The following is a 19147-nucleotide window of genomic DNA, read 5'->3' as shown; positions in this document are numbered from 1 at the left end:
CCTGCAAGACCCATGCCCCTAGAACTTTGAAGGAGGTAAATCGCGGGTTATGCCTCAACTGGATCACAGGTTCTCCCCATTGACTGTACACTTCTGCGCACAAGAGACCCTCCTCCACAGTGATTGCTCCATACCAAATTTTTTTAGCCGCAAGTTCCCACCAGAAATCGAACTCTCCACCTTACCGTTGGAAGCAAGCCAATATTGATTGATCCACCAGTTGAGCTGTGCCCCGGGACAGCCTATATGAAATTATTGTTTCAATGGACACTGGATTAAAAGTAAACTGGTTAAATAGATAGAAGAAACCCTCGTGCCAATGGAAAACACGGCAAAATGAGTGTGGAAAAGTACTATATTCGACAAAATTTATGGATATATCAAAATAGAACTCCCCTCTAACAAAAGATATATATATATATATATATTTTTTTTTTAGAAGTTGGTCGAGCAATAAAAATGTTAGGACCGTAAAAGATATAGGTCATTTAAAAAATGAATGTTTATGATTATTTCATAGAGTAGATTGCAAAATATGTGATATGAGTCACGAAAAAATGAAATTAAATGTTGTTCATTGTGTTGCTAAGTACTGCCATATCTTTAGAATTTACAGTGTGTGAGAAATTTTAACAAAGAATTCAAAAATATATTTAAGTCCATTATATCGCTAAGTACATGCCAAAAAAAATTACCCAGTATACGACTTGATTGGTAATGGCAAATTGCATATTATAAGAAAGTAAATAGCCTCAATTCAAGGCACGTGGCCTGGTTCGTTAGACATACGGTACTAAAGCTTTGGTTCACAAAGTTGTTCAAACAAACAGATATAGCTACAACTCGAAAAACATCATGTCCTTTAACAAAAAAAAACTCCGTAAAAGATACAGACCATTGATTAAACAACTATTCTCAGGTTAGTTACAGATTCAGAGGTCTGCTGATTGAAGGCAAAACACACGTCTTATGAGTACTTTATTTAACACCGATGAGAGAAACAGAGAGGAGTGAGAAATGTGAGCATGCCTGACCTTGGCACTAGGCACTCATCTGCATAGTCAAGAAAGTGAAAAGTTAGTCTCAATGAGTAAATTTCAGCAATCATGCATTCAAAAAAATAATAAATCAGTAAAAAATGTGTAAAACTCGATGCATCCGTCCAATAAAAAGGGGTTTTTTTTTTCTCTTTTTACAGAAATGTTACTAAATCGTCTTCAAATATGTCAAAACATCAATTTTACCAACTGTGACCTTGTTTCACGTACTTTTCTATCCATTTAACCACATCCTGGACTCCATCCCTCTCCATGGAACCAAATTATTGCAATCATCCATCTTACATCTTATAATCACACAAGATGTTTCTAACACATTTCTGTGCCCCCACGCTTTGTTCGCTAATCAAAATTTTGTGCCAAGTTTCATCAAAGGTGAAAATAGCTGAATCTACAGACCCAAACTAGAAAACTGAAAATCTTCCACGTGAAACTCATAAGAAAAGAACAACTCTAAGAAAGTTTTCCATCCTGTTTGTAAGATTGTTTAGAAAGGGTTGAAAAAAAGCTGGCTTTGCGAATGTTTTAAACAAGTTTCTATCAGTGACAATGGGTCCATACCTTGGAAAATAGAGTGTGATTTGTTTTGCCCACTTTCATAGATGTTTTCTACTGTGGATAATTTTGATGCACTGACATGAATACATGTATCTGATATGATACATGTCAGTCGGATACGTCGACTTGTGATTTTTCAAAAAAGCACCAACAAGACACGTCGCTGACACGTTCATTAAATTCTTTCAAATTCCTCATTTATATAGTTTAAATTTAGTTTTATACTTATTATTGATTTTTTTTTTTTTTTGAAATCTTTTTAATATGAGTATATATTTGTCATTTACTAATAATTTTGAGTTAAAAATATATAATAACTATCGTAAGAAAGAAAAATCATTATTGTAGAGTGTCCGAAAAGTGTTGGTATCAACACGCATCGGACATGCTACCCTAATTAAAGTGTCCGTGTTACGGAGGTGGGTAACTTCTTTGGTTAAAAATAGAGAGAATATCAGAAGAGACCCCAATCAGTGTAATGAAGAGTAAGGAGCAAAGGTACTATTTATCTATAAAAACATAGGTGCAACAACGTCTGTTCATGTGAAAGCCAGGGAAATTCCGCTTTGGCCAAGTAGGCCTCGTGATTCATATCTCTGTTTTAAATTTTGATGCAAGTGTGACAATAGTCTTATTCCTGAACCACATGCTCAAATACATCTTCTTTTCTCACTAAGAATATTAGATATTTTCAGCAAGAACGATATTATATGCACAAATTAGGGACCATCCCCATGAGATGTGGGGCGAAGTGATAAGGCCATTAAAAGTGTGGAGAAGAAACCCACCCTTTTATCTGAATGCCACCTCAAATGGATTACTCATGCTCATTCAACAAATTCTGAAATGAAAACTGAACCGGAAAACACAGCAAGTGCAGATGTGATACAAATATTAATTACCCTTACACTACGTTTGATGGCACACAATTGGGCGCGCAACATTGAAACTGGCAAAAATTTTGCTGAATTTTGAACAGATGTTTCATTAGTTCCAATTTGAAACCCATGTTTCATGCCACAAATTTGAGTACAGATGAATGTATATCCTTCCACTCATAACAACCAACAGCAGTTAAAAGACAGACCCTTCTCTTTACATATACATTCAAAAAGGAAGAAAAACTACAGCAAGCACAAGTCATAACTCTTGAGTATGCATAAATACATGTCACATCATTTCTCAAAGTATATTCTGATTGTGTTCATTTTTTAAAGAACCCTAATTTTCAGACAATGAGACATGCCCAATTGATGCAGACTAACACAAATATGTTTTTACTAACGAAAGACCCATTTCTTAAAATTGAAATCTAAAACCAATGGCGGTATCCACCGAAAATTCATATTTTGCCAATAGGTACAAATACTACCTATACTATGTACATGTGCCTTAAAGAGCTATTCTTATCTTGTAGATAGACGGTCAGTTTGCGTTAATATTTTGAAGAACCCAGAGGTTCAGAAAATGAGACGTCTCCAATTGAAACAGGCTAACACAAAAACAATTTATTAAAACTGAAACACAAATACCAATGTAAATCCAAAATTCCAAATTCCCTAATATTAAGCATACCAATAAACCACATATCCACAACATCCCATCCACGTATGCGCGCCAAAAAGATCTATTATTACCTTGTAGATAGAGGGGAAATTCTAATGAACAGCAGATGTAGAAGAACCAGCAGGAGCAGGAGAAGAAGTGGAGTGAGAGTGAGATTTTGGGGCATAGATTTTTTCGTAGGCGGCTTCACCGACAACGTAAATTCCAAAAGCGACGAGAGCGATACCAAGGCCGGGGGCGGCATGGCGCCACTGGTTCGTCATCATCGGGTGCTTCCGCCACTCGTCCCGCCTCCTAAAGAACTCGCCTGTGGATCCCAGCGGTTTCACCATTGATGATGCTCTTCCGATTAATTGACGAAATGCCGTGAGATTTGGTAAGGAAATGGGGGATTTTTAAAAATGACCAAGCCCTTAGCAACTTTTGGAGGCCTAACTTAGGCCAAATAAGTTTCTAAGGTTTCTTTTATGTTAAAATGTCTAAATTATCCTTGTTTGTTGATATGTCTTAATTGCCCTCCATATAAAATGGCTATAGTAGCCTTACTATAGCATTTTTAGGAAAAACTGAATAACAAATAAAGACTCTAGTAAAAATGACTATAGTCGTTTTAAACGATTACGGCCGTTAATACGACTAGAGTTGTTCATTTTTTATTTCATAAAAGCACTTGGTTGTGATTTGCATGGTCGCGACCAACTTACGGCAAATAGAAAATCTATTTAGATCATGATCAAAAACTTTGTTTAAAAGAAAAATGACTCTAGTCATTTTAAACGACTGCAGTCGTTTTTCATTTATCACTTTCGAGTTTTAAATGATATCTCACCTTTTATTATATATAATAGTTTAACTTATTCAAAATTAATTATAAGTCATGTACTTAAAATCGAATACCGTATACTTGAACAATGCGCAGTGCAGCATGATAAACTATATAACGAACTTTATATTCCATTACGTTTTTAAATGAAACATTATGAAATCAAATAGGTTTAAAAGGTTACATGTTGGATTAGTCTCTCGTCTTTCATTATACATGAACTTAAAGAAACCAATTGTAAGTCGTATATTTAAATACTGATATGATATACTTGATCAATGTGTAATGGAGTAAAATGATGAAGTTCCCCTTCCTATATGTTTTTAAACGAAATAGGTTGAAATCAACCATGTACTAAAATGTTAGAAGTTTGAAAGACATCTTGTCTTTCATTATAAATGATAGTTTAACTTGTTCAAAATTAATTGTAAGTCATGTAATTAAAAATCGAATACGGTATACTTGAATTATGTGCAGTGAAGCACAATGAATTGTACAAAACGATCTTTATCTTCCTATACTTTTTTTTAAATGCAATAAGTCGAAATCTAACACAATCCAAAAGTTTAGAAGTTTAATTGACATCTCATCTTTCATTATACATGATGATTTAACTTATCGAAATCAAAATATAAGTCGTATGCATAAAAAATTGAATACGATATTCTTGAATAGTGTGTAATAGAGTATGACGATAAAGTTCACCTTCCAATATGTTTTTACATGAAATATGTTAAAATCAAACACAGTTTAAAAGGTTAAATTTTTTATTGGCACGTCTTTTCATTCTAAAATGATGTTTTAGCTAATCAAAATCAATTGTAAAATGTATACTTAAAATTGAATACGGTATACTTGAATTACATATAGTTGAGCACGATGAGTTGTATATCACAAAGTTTGCCTGTCCATACGTTTTGAACAAAAATAGGTTGAAATAAAACACATTCTAAAAGATTAGAAGTTCAATTGACTCTTTCATTAAACATGATGGTTTGACTTAACGAAATCAATTGTAAGTCGTATACTTAAAAATTGAATGCGGTATATTATAACAATTTAGTAAAGCACAATCCCTTGTATATTACAATGTATGCTATATGTTGTGAGTTTTTGTCATAATTCATACATAATTTGTTTTATGAATGTTGGACATAATTCAAAATATTTCATTTAAAACTGTAAAGAAAAAAGAGTATATAATAAAAAAAAAAAATGAGATGTGAATCTAAAAAACAATTCAAGTCGACTGTGATCGTTTTTATACATTATTGTAAGTCACATACTTAGAAAGTTTGATTGTCACCTTATATTTCATTATACGTTATTGTAAGTCGCATACTTAGAAATTAAATACGGTATGCTTGAACATTGTTAGTGGAACACAATAAATTGTTTATAATGGAATTTGTCTTCTTATTTCATTTTAAACTAATAAATCGAAATCAAACACGATCTTTAATCTTAGAAGTTTGATTATCACCATATATTTCATCTACCTATATGTTTCTGAAAAAAAAATTATAAACAATTGGAGTCTTTTTAAACAACTTCAGTTGTGTAGGAAAAAGTTGTGTAGGAAAAAGACCAGAGTCGTTTAAAAAGACTATAGTTGTTTTAGGAAAACGAATATAGTCGTTTTAAACGGCTAGAGTTGTTTTTCTACGAAACAACTATAATCGTTTAAATACACTATAGTCATTTTAGGAAACAACTATGGTCTTTTTAAATGAGTAAAGTTGTTCTTTTCGAAAAAGACTGGAGTCTTTTAAATGACTATAGTCAGACAACATTAAACAACCAACATTTTTGCAAAAAGGAGTATTATCAAACACATAGTGAAGAAAACAGTATGCCCTTTCTTGTCAAAAAGCCCCATCTTTGAAAACTCGTAAATAAGCTTCCTATAATCCTTGGATGTATCAGAAATAGAATAATCTTCTGAGTAAACCCCATTAAAGAATTTATCAAGATATTGCCAAGCACTGCCTAAATGAAAAGCAACAAATGCATCAGTTGCGCCCCCCAGGGCACTTCTCCACTGGCAAAGGACGGACGCTGTCAAATCTGGCAGAGCAGAGGTCGTGAGTTCGAAACATGGGGCTCTTGGAAGGCAAGGATTTATTCTTGGAAGGCAAGGGAACATTTGGAAGGCAAGGATTATTCTTGGAAGGCAAGGTGCAACTTGGATTGGCTTGCTTGGCACTTTGTCAGACCAGGTGGGGAGCGCTCGTACCCTGGCCAGTTGGAGGCACATCCTGCGATTAACCGGACTGTGTGAAGAGGGGCCGGATCACAGACCCAAGGATTAGTCTAGAATAGGACACCTTGTAAAAAAAAAAAAAACAAATGCATCAGTTGCATCCTGGCCAGCAAGATTCAAAAGTGGGTGCCCACCACCTGGATGATGATTCACCCGTTCTGAAACATCATACACTTTCCCCTAAATTTTTAAACTATAATATGATTTTTTTTCTCAATTCAAAATATATACATTACACTATAATACAAAGTAGCAGTAACTAAAAATGGCAAACATAATACTCAAAATTAGACAATTTCCAGCAATTAACATAAAGAGGGAAAAAAGCAATAGTAAATATCAAGATTGTTCTCTTTACTTCCATGTCGTGTTTCGCCCAAGTGTTCTTGAATCAGTTCATTTCTTTACGCAATATCTCTGTTCTATAATTGAAACCATTCAATCTGTTAATCCATGAAAGCCATGGAATAAATTCACCAATACTAAGATTAGTCAGCAGCTCTTGTCCCTCACTTACCACTCTCAAAAATTTCTTCCCAGCTTCTGTTTTACTGAACTTTCTCCCGAAAGATGATCAACAAACGACATCATTACTGAGCAAAGTAAACATCCCGTTCAAGAAAAAGCCCAACTCTTCCCAGAGATCACTTGCCCAACAAAAAAATCTATAATAAGCATATTATTTTAGATTGAAGAAAAATCTCATATTGGATTAAAACTAGCAACATTAAGAAACAAAATTATCAGATTAAGACATATTTCAAACAAAACGTAGCTGATGACGTTCTCATATTTCTAGTTTTTACCTTTAGAAATTGTGATTTTTTGCTTAATCTTCCTCGCTCCTTGAATATTTCCTCAGATAATGCACACTGCTTGCCGTCTAAATTAGATAGGCAAAGAAATTTCTCCTTCAGTATTGAAGGTTTGAAGGTTGAAAGCGCCATTCATTTTCTTCTTCTGACTGTTGCTTCGTTGTCTTTGCCTGTTCAGAAAGAGAAATGCGAGAGCCGTTTATTTCCCATAGAGCTTAAGGGTAAAAGGGAAAACTGGAAATTAAGGCCCTGTTCTCTTTACGGTTTTCGGGTCGTTTTCTGTTTTCGATTTTTCAAAACGGTGAAAACGTGTTCTCTTTCCCGTTTTCGAAAACGAATTTTCGAAAACGTTTTCGAAAACGAAAAAAATTTGTGAAGAAAACACAAAACGACTTTTTTATCGTTTTGGGCGTTTTCAGTGTAAAACTTGAAAAAATTGAAAACACGGGAAACACTTTTTTTTTTTTTTTTGAAGGGGGGGGGGGGGGATTTTCAAAATTTCAAAAAAAAATTAAAAATTAAAATTCTTTTTTTGAGGAGATAGTGTTGTGATTCTCAAAATTTCAAAAAAATAAAAAATAAAAATTAATATTTTTTTTTTTTTTGTGTTTTGAGGTGGTGTTGTGGTGATTCTCAAAATTTAAAAAAAAAATTAATTTTTTTTTGTTTTGAGAAACTAACAAAAAGAACGCATTTTCAACAATTTCAAAACAAATATTCAAAACACAAAACTCAAAATGAATTCAAAACTCAAAACACAAAACTGAAACACAAAGAGAACACCCCCTAAAAGTTTTTATTGTTTTCTGAAAAAATGAAAAACCTGGTCAAAGGACAATAAAAGTTATCAGCCGGGTCAAAGGGTCAATTACCACTATTCCCACAAAGGAAATGGTGTTAATTTGGGCTCATCTGTATCGGGCCATCTGGTCTCAAGGATCTCATTGTCAGTTGGTCTGGGCTGTAAAGGAGCTCCTAAACACAGAAAAGAAAAATTTACAAATCCTACCTCAAGTATGGAGACTTCAAAAATCAGGTTTCTTAGTTAATTAATTAAAAATATTTATTAATTAAATATAACAATGTTACAATTATATATTCATGGTCACAAATACATAATTACAGGTCACAATTTATTTATTGATCACATACTATCAAATTAATTGGTCACAGATTATTTCGATGTCACAAATCAAAAGTTTTATAGGTCACAGTTTATTTCGTTGGTCACAGATCAAAAAAATTGTAGATCACGATCACATATTTTCAAATTTGTTGATCACATATTATTTTTTTATCACAAGTTATCAAAGTTTAATGTCACAATCTACCAAATACTTGGTCACGAACACCAAATAATTGGTCACAAACCACTGCCACCATCACCACCACCACCACCGTAACACCTCCATTGTTGAAAATCGCACCGACAGCAACACATCTCGACGCTTGTACCACACCACCACAACCACTAACAAATACCCATATCCCACACCGTCCCACCCACAACCATCGTTCGTCGCCACTTCCACCACCTAAAAAACCAACGACAAATTAGATCCCATCACTACAGTCACCACCAAAAACACCCAACAATAATACATTACTCCCAACCTCACCAATACCACCCAAATCACCACTGCCAACACAAGCATCGATTGCATCGCTGCTACCATACTACCACCGCCGTCCTACCTAAATCCACTACACCACCATTACCACACCGTCACCAACATCACCCAACCACATGAAATGCATCGCACTAGACTCGCAAACACCGCTACCTAGATCCACCGCACTAGACTCACCACCACACCATATTGCACTGGACTGGAGTCGATCTTGCCACATCGTAGTGACGTTATCGTACGCAGCAGCGTCGCCCAGCAGAGCTGAACGGAGAATAAGTGGTGCTCACACTCGCTCGTAGTTGCCCCGTGAGAAGAGAAGAAACGGCTCTCATATCCCCAGGCAAATGCAATGGCACTGGCGAAACCACGATCTCTGACGAAACCACTAATCTGCGTGCAACAGCATTGACGATGGAGAAGCTACTACTGCGGCTGCGCCTCAACGCTAAAAGTTTCATGTTGACGTCGTCGGAAATCATGTCGTCGAAGAGGAGAAACTGGCAAATAGATAGGAAATGAGAGAGAGCCAGAAAGGGAAAACAAATTTAGGGCTTGGGTGAGTTAATTATAATATTAAAATATATAATTAAAACCTAATTTATGATTAATTAAACCTAATTTTTGCGAAAATTACACAATGATCGGTCTTTAAAGATCATCAACGTGGAGCTTTTAGCGTTGACGCGCAGCCTCAGCTTCTCCATCGTCGAGGCTGTTGCATGCGGATCAGTGGTTTCGTCGGTACACAAAGATCGCAACAATCAAGGTTTCGTTGGTGTCGTTGCATTTGCCTAGGGATGTGAGCCCCGCTTCTTCTCTTCACACGACGGTGACGACGAGGGAGTGTGAGCGCCTCTTATTCTCTGCTCAGCTTTGCCAGACGACACTACTGCGCACGCAGCGTCACTATGATATGGCAAGATTAACTCCAGTTAGGTGCGGTATGGTGTGGTGGTAAGTCTAGCGTGGTGGATCTAGGTAGCGGTGTTGGCAAGTCTGGTGCGATGCATTTCTTGTGTTTGGGTAGTGTTGGTGACGTTGTGGGATGGCAGTGTGGTGATGGTGATGCGGTGGATTTAGGTAGGATGACGATGGTGGTATGGTAGCGGCGATGTAGTCGGTGCTCGTATTGGCAATGGTGATTTTGGTGGTGTTGGTGAGGTTGGAAGTGGTGTATTGTTGGGTGTGTTTGGTGATGGTCGTAGTGGTGGGATCTAATTTGTTGTTGTTTGTGGGTGATGGTGAAAGTGGCGACGGTGGTTGTGGGTGGGACGGCGTGGGATATAGGTGTTTGTTAGTGGTTGTGGTGGTGTGGTGCAGGCGTCGGGATGTGTTGCTGTCGGTGCGATTTTCAGCAGTGGAGGTGTTGTGGTAGCGGTGAGCAATTGGTAGTGGTGTTGGTGGCGGTGGCCCGTAACCAATTATTTGGTAAATTGTGACCTACAAAATTTGACAACTTGTGACCGAAAAAAAATATGTGACCAAAAAATTTGAAAATTTGTGATCGATAGAAAAACTGTTGACCTATAAAACTTTTGATTTGTAATATCGAATAATCTGTGATCAATTAATTTGATAATATGTGATCAATAAATAAATTATGATCTATAATTATTTATTTGTGACCATTTATTATATAATTGTGACCTTGTTATACTTAATTAATAAATATCTTTAATTAATTAACTAAGAAACCTGATTTTGGTATTTTGCAAACTTAAAACCCGATTTTTGAAGTCTCCATACTTAAGGTAGGATTTGTGAATTTTTTCCATATTAAATACTATATTTAAAATTTAAATTAATGTTAACAATCAATTTTAATAACATATTTTATATATTATGCAAGTTTTTAACAACGTAATTAATCAATTTTATCAAAATGTGCTAAAAATATGAGTTTAATTCCCACCAAACAGGAGCTATATACCCTTCTAAGTGTAATACAAATGATTGCAGAATCACATGAACTTTTTATCAACTTCAAATTTTAAAAATGTTATTTTTTGAGTTCGCTCGATTTGGTATTTTTTCTCGAGGCCCGCACCAAAAATAGTGCTTTACTTTTATATTAGTAAATGAGGAAATTACCTGAAATGTCCATTTTTACATGGGTATTTGTAAAAATGTCCAAAATTTTTGCAATTTCCATTTTTCAATTATTTGGACGAGAATACCACTGCCTGCAATTTCTAATTCCAAAGTAGTATTCAAATGTTGTCCGATCATTAAGAATTGTGTCGCCAATAAAATTGGGACCATAACCTATGCTACTTATTTCAAAAAGTACAAATATCAATTACATTAAATATGTCTGCCGGGTCATTTGAAATGAAAAATGGGTGAGGTCCACTTATGAATCAAACCCGTACGAAAACATAAAACTCTATTTCTATTCTTCATTCAATTTGCATACAAATGTGAAATCTTTCCTCTTAGCTTAGAAACCCAAAAATACAAGGCTAAAATTTACTGATTTAATTGGAAGTGAAGAGCCGCCGCCCCTTTAACCTTTCCGTTCATCTCCTAACCGCTCTCCTAATTGTACGCCGACAATGATTCTTCCGTCTTCCTTGGTTACCTTCAATAAGGTAACTTTATATGTATACATCTTTTTTCCTTTTTTTATTGTTTGCTGGTGTAAGTATAATGTGTAATTCGTCCGATTTGATTTTACAATGTTGTATTTAATTTTTGAAAGTTGCAAATTTTAGTTAAGGTTTAGTAGGCTTCTCGTTATTATGTTTTATATATGCGTATATATTAATTAGTTAGCTCAAAACTTGTTGTATAAACTTAATTTCCTATGCATGTATGTAACTCAATAAATTCCTCCTGTGCATGTATACATTTCTCCTCCAATGCTTCTGTTTTCTATGTATATGTATAGATAATAAAGGCAGTCGGCAATTCTTGGCTTGTATATTGGCTCGGTATTTCCACCCGAACAGCTACCGGCAGCAAAAACCTTCGTTTTCTTCTTATTTTGCTCTATTTTTGCGTGTATATCTATATAAAATAACGACAGCTTGCCAATATTTTACTATCAAGGGGACTCTTTTATGTATACGTGAAATCCTCCTTTTCTAGCCTCCAATTAGTGTGTAAAAATGTGAAATATTGGCTGCCCTCTCATTTTTGGTAGGCATGTATTTGTAATATATTCTTGGTTGCCTACAAATATGTGTAAAGTATATTATATAGGCTGCTATATGTGTTTATCCATCACTTAAACGTAGCCGAAATCGTTGACTCCAATTCAAAGCCATTAACCTCGCCTTATATAGACATGCATAAATTATTTAATGGACAAATTAATTTCTCTTCTCATAAGATTCCTTTTTAGTTAGGGTTCAAACCATCACACCAAATGACAAGTGAATAATATTGTTTTGTACAAGAGCAGATTCATAGTTTTATGATGCAGCTACACTATTAATGTGTGGATTAGTTTGTGCACGATGAGAAGATAATTTCAGATACATGAGAATTGCCATCTTATCATTATTTTCAAGTTGAAAGCTAAATTCGTGAAAAATGAATGAGTTGTAAACATTACTGTTTACTTTCTTATGTTACACACATACACATTAATACAACACACGTCTACAAACACTTCTCATACTATCTTTAAAAGAAAACTAAATTTGAAATTGAACTTTGTGAACACGCATTAGATGCTAATGTATTCATAGATCTCAGTCATCATTTCGAAGGTAGTTCTAATTTCAATGCATTGTATTCCATTGAACTTGTATACTATGCTTTGTGAGTACCTTGCACACTATGCTTTATAGGTACCTATTCGATTTGATAACAAGCATCTTGAATGGTTACTTAGTTTTTATTTTTTTCCTGTTGCCGTTTCTTAGGGTTTTTTTTATGTTCGTATATTCTCCTAATACATTTTTATGTATTTTTTTGTTATATGTAGATGACTTCTTCACATCGATTCAAAGTACCAAAGGAAAAGCATGTCTCGGCACATGTTTCATAGGTCAGCAATATGAAATATATAACAGTCGTCCTCGACAAACTCAATACACAACAAAAGCGTATGTTCGAGGAAAGTTGCATAGGATGTGTTGCCAAGTTGTCGGAGCTGAAATTGTCAGGGAAATTAATTCACAAAATGGTGAATAGATCGACATTTTCTAGCAAGAGTTTCGAGGTTTGGTTCAAGGTGAACCAAAGTTTTGCACGATTCGAACTGCTGGAGTTTGCATTAATCACCGGGTTGAAGTGTGATGAAGTATCGAAAGGTGATAATTCAGACAACATCCTAGGAAAAATTCGATTATGGGACAAACTGTTTACCTATAGAAACCGGGTAATGTGTACTGACCTGAAAAATGTTTCCATGAAATGTACCCAACGTAATGATCGTTACAAACTTGGTTGGCACTGATTATTAAAGGGGTCTTCAATTATAGAGATCAAAATATGGGGATACATCCTGAAACTCTCTCCATTGTGGCTGACTTGGATTTCTTTAATGCCTACCCATGGAGTTGTGCGTTTCAAACTTCTTATCAAATCACTTCTTCATGGATGGGGGAGAAAGGCAGACTTAGCAAAGGTCCACGACTGTGACTGAATGTCTTACACGTTGTACGATTTTCCTCATGCTGTTCAGGTACATGTGTTCCATATTTTTATTTCATTTTTTCCTATACCACGTTATGTCCCTCCGTAAATAGTAACTTTCGTTATGTTCGTCATGAAGTTGTAGGTGTACGAGACTATCCTGGAGCTGGGAGCTCAATTCGCGACAAAGACGGGTGATGATGTTCCAAGGATATTGCAATGGATTGTCACAACACAACCTCAATCCAGAACATATTCAGACTTCTTCGAGAAGACACATGCGAGTATCTTGCATATAAAATTCTGTTACAATTTCAAAATGACTAATATTTCATTTTGATGATTTTGTCTTTCTCTAATAGGTGCACTTGTGGGCGACGTTGCGCGCTACTGTTGCGGAAGAATTGTAGCCATATATTGCTAGTTTGGTTGCTTTACCAGATAACGCAGACCAAGCTCTGGATAGCCTCGTTGCTCAATCAACAGAAATATAGGATTGCCCACCAGAAGGTGAAGTTATGCACAATGTGAACAATAATCAACTACAAAAGTCTCAGAGAGGCAACACAGGTGGAGTTTGTCTCCAAGATTTGCATCCTACTGAAGGTGGAGATGAAGACCATGGTGACCCGATCGTCGACCATCCATCTTTTTCTACCTCGTGCTACTGAGCACCCGTGAGGCCCGTGTCTTCGGATGAGATCAGATCTCTCTTAAATGAACAAAGAGAGGCCTTTGAGTGCAGGTTGGGCGAATTGAGGGAGGAAATGAATGCGAGATTTGCTAGTTTGGAAAATAATCCGACGTAGGCTTGATGAAGTGGCTACTGATATTGGGGGACATAATGCTACCGACGAGTACGATAAATTTTAGGACTATTGATGTGGAGATGTGCCCCACCATGATGGCTACGATCAGAATTTGATGTCACATATGGAAGTGGACACACGACGTCCAAAAGGTGCTACTGAAACTGTTAGCTGCCAGATCAGTGATGTGTTTAGAATATCAATGGCTGGGGTTGGATTCGAGAGGTCATTGATGTTGCTCCAGATAGTGTGACAGAGGCTACAAACACTGTACCTACAGTTGCTGTCTCCATCGATGCTTCGCCAATTGATAATGCCATCCTTGCTGAATCGTTGAAGATTACTGATGCTCCCTATGTAGACCTCGATCATTAAGATTGAAGATGCCTAGTGCAAACACTAAGACACCATTCACACGATCCGATCGCAAGATAGGTAAGAAACGTGTGTAGTATGTGTACACTGCAATTTCCTTATTTTTGTTCATGGTACAGACTAGCTATCCGACATTTTGTGGATGCAAACTTTTTGTTTATATGTTAGTGGCATGTTCGGAAGGTTGTATGCTGAAAACAATTTATAACTTTATTATTTCCTATGGCCGACTTGCATTACACACTGGTAAATATTCAGACTATTCGGCGTTGTCCAGAACATCTGTTTTTTCAGTCGAAAAATATTATAAACTGCATTTGGTTATAATGACTTCGAGTGCTATTTTATATCTTCTCATCTTCTTTCTCATTGTATTGCTTTACCTAGTGTGATGTAGTAACCGTTTTCCACATAGTTGTCCATAGTTTGTAAATATTCTTAATGGAGATTCATATGTTGATAGAGAGTGTAAATATTTTACTGGCATGCATTCTTACGATCAGGTGACAGTTGATTAGATTTCACAAACAGTTGCCATGTACCGTGTTCATTACTATATTTTGTTTTTCTCATAGTCGAACTGTCATTCTACACAAATGAAATATCAAGTGTTGAGAAATGCGGGTATTTCGTATCGGAACAATACGTCAAATGTCAATGTTCCTAATGAAATGTGGAAAAATAATATACTTCAATTGAAATGTTGTTCTATACAAATAAGATGTCAAATGTCTAGATTGGTAGGCATGTAATGTCGAAAACTACATGTCAAATGTCATAAATGAATGAAATGTCGAGAAATATATTGTTTCAATATAAATGTTAACGCCACACGTATTTTTGTAGAGCATAAAAATTCGGTACTCATTCATTCAATTAACTTCAATAATATGTGAATATGTGTGTGATTGTGTGTGATTATGAATGTGAAATTAAATTAGAGAATTAAAAGAAAATATAAATTATGTATTTTGAAGGACTTATGACAACAAAAGAAAAATTCTTTATTTCGTTTTTCTATTTGAACATAAAAAAAGGGGATGCAAAAAAAATTTGATTAAGTCGGTTAGCTTTCATAAATTAAAGAAATTTGTCAAACCTTTTTTTGTTTTATAAATATAAAATTTTATACATAAAAACTTCAATAGAAATTACTGGACAAGGTAAATAGAGGTTCATATAAACATTAATAAAGTTTGAACTAAAAAAGTTTTATTTATATCACAAAATGAAAAGAATTAAAAAAAATTAATCGAAAAAAAATTATTTAAAGTATGAAGTAAAAATGGGTGATATAATAATTTTCAAAAATAATTTCATAAATTAAACAAAAAAAGTTACAAATATTAAATATAAATAAAGAACATATACATAATATTTAATTAAAATTGAAAAAAATAAATTTTTAGCATAAAGAGAAAATAAATACAAAAATTATAAATTGAAAAAAAATATTTTTCATATAAACAAAAATAAATAAATAAAAAAGGAACAAAGTGATGCAGATAAACCTCTCCATAACACAGAAATGATCTAGTCCGTGTTATGGAGAACAATTTCTCCATAATATGGAGACTCTCTCTCCATATTGGAGATTTTATGGAGAAGATTTTTTTTCCTCCATTTATTTTAATTTTTTTAATTTATTGTTTTCATATTAAAAAATTTTTCTCGATTCAAAATTCTTTTTAATTCTTTTCTCTTTATAATAAAATTTAATTATTTCAATTTTAATTAAATAATATTTATATATTCTTTATTTAATTTTGTAACTTTCTTTTATTTAATTCGTTTTGTTTTTATTATTTTTTTTATTGTCGAGAAATGTCTGAAATGTATGGAACTCTAGGACACGAAATGCAATCTTGAAAATTGATATGTGCACGTCAACTCTTGAGTCATTTGGTTTACAAACAGTGATAACGACATTTCAAATATCGAGAACACGATAAATGTCAAGACATAAATGGGGACACACCATAAACACGGTCAAAATGTGGGAGTTGGTTTGAGTTCTTATAGTGCAATTATACCTCTAACTATGATTTACACCTCTCTCTATATATAAGGAAACTTTAATTAACTCGATTAGCTTTAATAAATTAAAGAAATTTATAATTTGTCAAAAAGTTTAAATTATTGCAACACAACATGTGACAATATTGATGTATAAAAAAATCACTGATATATATCCTTAATGTGTGAAAAGGATTCAATTATCACAATAGAACAAGCGAATATATTGACTATATACAGAATCTATCAAAAATATTTAATTATCATAACACAACAAAATTCTTTCTGACATTCACTCATTTTCACACAATTAGTTAGGACTTGTCACATGCACTCACTTGCACACTTTTAGCTAGAGTCTCCTACTCACATTCACTCATTATCCTTACATTCACTCCCTCATCCACACATTTAACTAGAGTTCATTATCACGTTCATGCACTCTTCACACGTTTTAACTAAAGTCTCATTCTCACATTCATTCTGAAACACATTTAGCTGGAAGATTTTCACACATTCACTAAAAAAAGATGCTCATTTGATCGAAAAATATAAGCAATTCAAAATTTATGTTCAAGGTTTGTGCTAATTAGTAGTAAGTTTAATATCGAAAAAAATATTTTCGTGATACAAGAATACAATTTAGTTGGAAAAAACTTGCTTCCGTTTGTCACGAAGACGCAATGCTCCGTAACACGAAGACGCAAGTCTCCGTGACAGTGTCACAAAGGAGATGGGAACTTGTTATGTGTTTGTGTACTTAAAAAAAAAAAAAAAAAAAAAAAAAAAAAACCACCCATACTATTAGTATGTTTTAGTATATGTGTAAACAAAAATATTAAATTTGTTTGAAAATATTAATTCTTCAATAATTTTACGCTTAATTTTAGTATGTTTTAGTATAATAGATGTGTAAAAAAAAATATTATATTTGCTCAAAAATATTAATTCTTGAATAATTTTACATTTAATAGTAGTTTGTTTTAGTATATTAGATGTGTAAAAAATTATGTCTTTATTTGCTTGAAAATATTAATTCTTAAATAATTTTACACTTAATTTTAGTTTGTTTTAGTATACTAGATGTGTAAAGAAAAATATTATATTTGCTTGAAAATATTAGAGTGTGTTTGATTGACATGGAAAATATCACCTAGAAAAGAAAATGTTTTCCATCTTTTGTGGAAAATAAAAACCACCCCTACCCAAGAAAAATGTTTTCCTTAAAAACAAGGAAAATTAGGCATATTTTCAAAAGTTGGAAAATATTTTCCACGGAAAAAAATAGCAATCAAACACTTCAACGAGGAATTTGGGTGGAAAACTGATATTTTCCATGGAAAATAAATGTAATCAAACACACCCTTAATTCTTGAATAATTTTACATTTAATAGTAGTTTGTTTTAGTATACTAGATGTGTAAAAAAAATGTATTTATTTGCCAGAAAATATTAATTCTTGAATAATTTTACACTTACTTTTAGTATGTTTAGTATACAAGATGTATAAAAAAAAATTATTAGATTTATTTGAAAATATTAATTTTTGTACAATTTATGCAGATATCTTTAGAATACATTCTCCATCCAGACCAATAATTTTCTGCTACCATCATTCAATATTCAAATGGTGAATACTTTAAAGATTTTGTAGAATTCATAGTGTAAATCAAAAATATTCTTTGATATGTAGTAATTTTTATAGATTTATTTATGGAGTTATTTACAGAGGAGAAGAAGAATGATTTAGAAGTAAGTTGGTAACGAATTTATAATGAGGCTTGTACATTGTGGCAAAAATAATGAACTTTAGGTACAGTTAGATGGGGACAACTTTGAAAATGGCTGGTAGATTCTTCCTATTTTTCATAATAGCCTTTCTTATTAAAAGTACTATATTGCCTTAATGAAATTATTTATAAGATCTATCTTATATCTTTAAGAAATTGTCAATCAGGTCCTATATTTATATTTTTCAATTTTTTGAATATTTTTAAATATTCTTTATATTTTAATAATTTTTCAAAGATTATAGGTTGACCTTTCTTGGTTATATATCCTTTAAATAATCCTTCTGAGATTTCTTCTTGTATATCCGTATGTTTAGTTATAATATCTTCTACTTTTCTTATTTCTTTATAAGTTCTCACAGAATCAAATCCTATATTATTCTTACAACTATAATCTATATCTCTATATATTTCTTCAATTTTTTCTTTACCAATAGGGAATATAACATCAGATTTTACATCTAATTTAAGTAGAAAAGAAACATCTTCTTCATCTAAAAATAAAATGAGATTTTTATCATTATTAACAGTGGAAGTGGATGCTTGTGAATTGCTCATCAAAGATAATTAAAGTATAAACATGTAAAGAAAAGTAAATAACTTACAGTAATCAAGTAGAAATGAACAGGTTTTCCCTCCAGTATGTTCTTATAGATGCTTTGCATGTACTTAATCAATCTTCTGAATCAAGTAAAGATTTAAAATGTTTTTGAAATCATTTGGGTCCACAACTGCTTCCGCAAAAGGCTTTTCAATTAAGGTTGCATTTCTCATTCTAGAGAACTAGCCGTGTTTCCACAGACGCTATCTCACAGTTTCCAGAGTCTCTGTTTTCACCTCTATCCAAACTCTTTTT

General features: G+C 33.5%; 1 long non-coding RNA gene across 1 annotated transcript; it reads right to left on the bottom strand.

Moving 5' to 3' along the window:
* Nucleotides 1-707: 707 nt before the first annotated feature.
* Nucleotides 708-3603, bottom strand: LOC111387779. The gene is made up of 2 exons (XR_002701459.1): nucleotides 3254-3603; nucleotides 708-1053 (listed from the first exon to the last, which is right to left on the bottom strand). It is a non-coding gene; the product is annotated as an uncharacterized LOC111387779 (long non-coding RNA).
* Between the last annotated feature and the right edge of the window lie 15544 nt (nucleotides 3604-19147).

The sequence above is a fragment of the Olea europaea genome, chromosome 3 (genome assembly GCF_002742605.1).
Source record: "Olea europaea var. sylvestris chromosome 3, O_europaea_v1, whole genome shotgun sequence".
Taxonomy (NCBI): domain Eukaryota; kingdom Viridiplantae; phylum Streptophyta; class Magnoliopsida; order Lamiales; family Oleaceae; genus Olea; species Olea europaea.
This window is presented reverse-complemented; position numbering and strand designations above follow the sequence as displayed.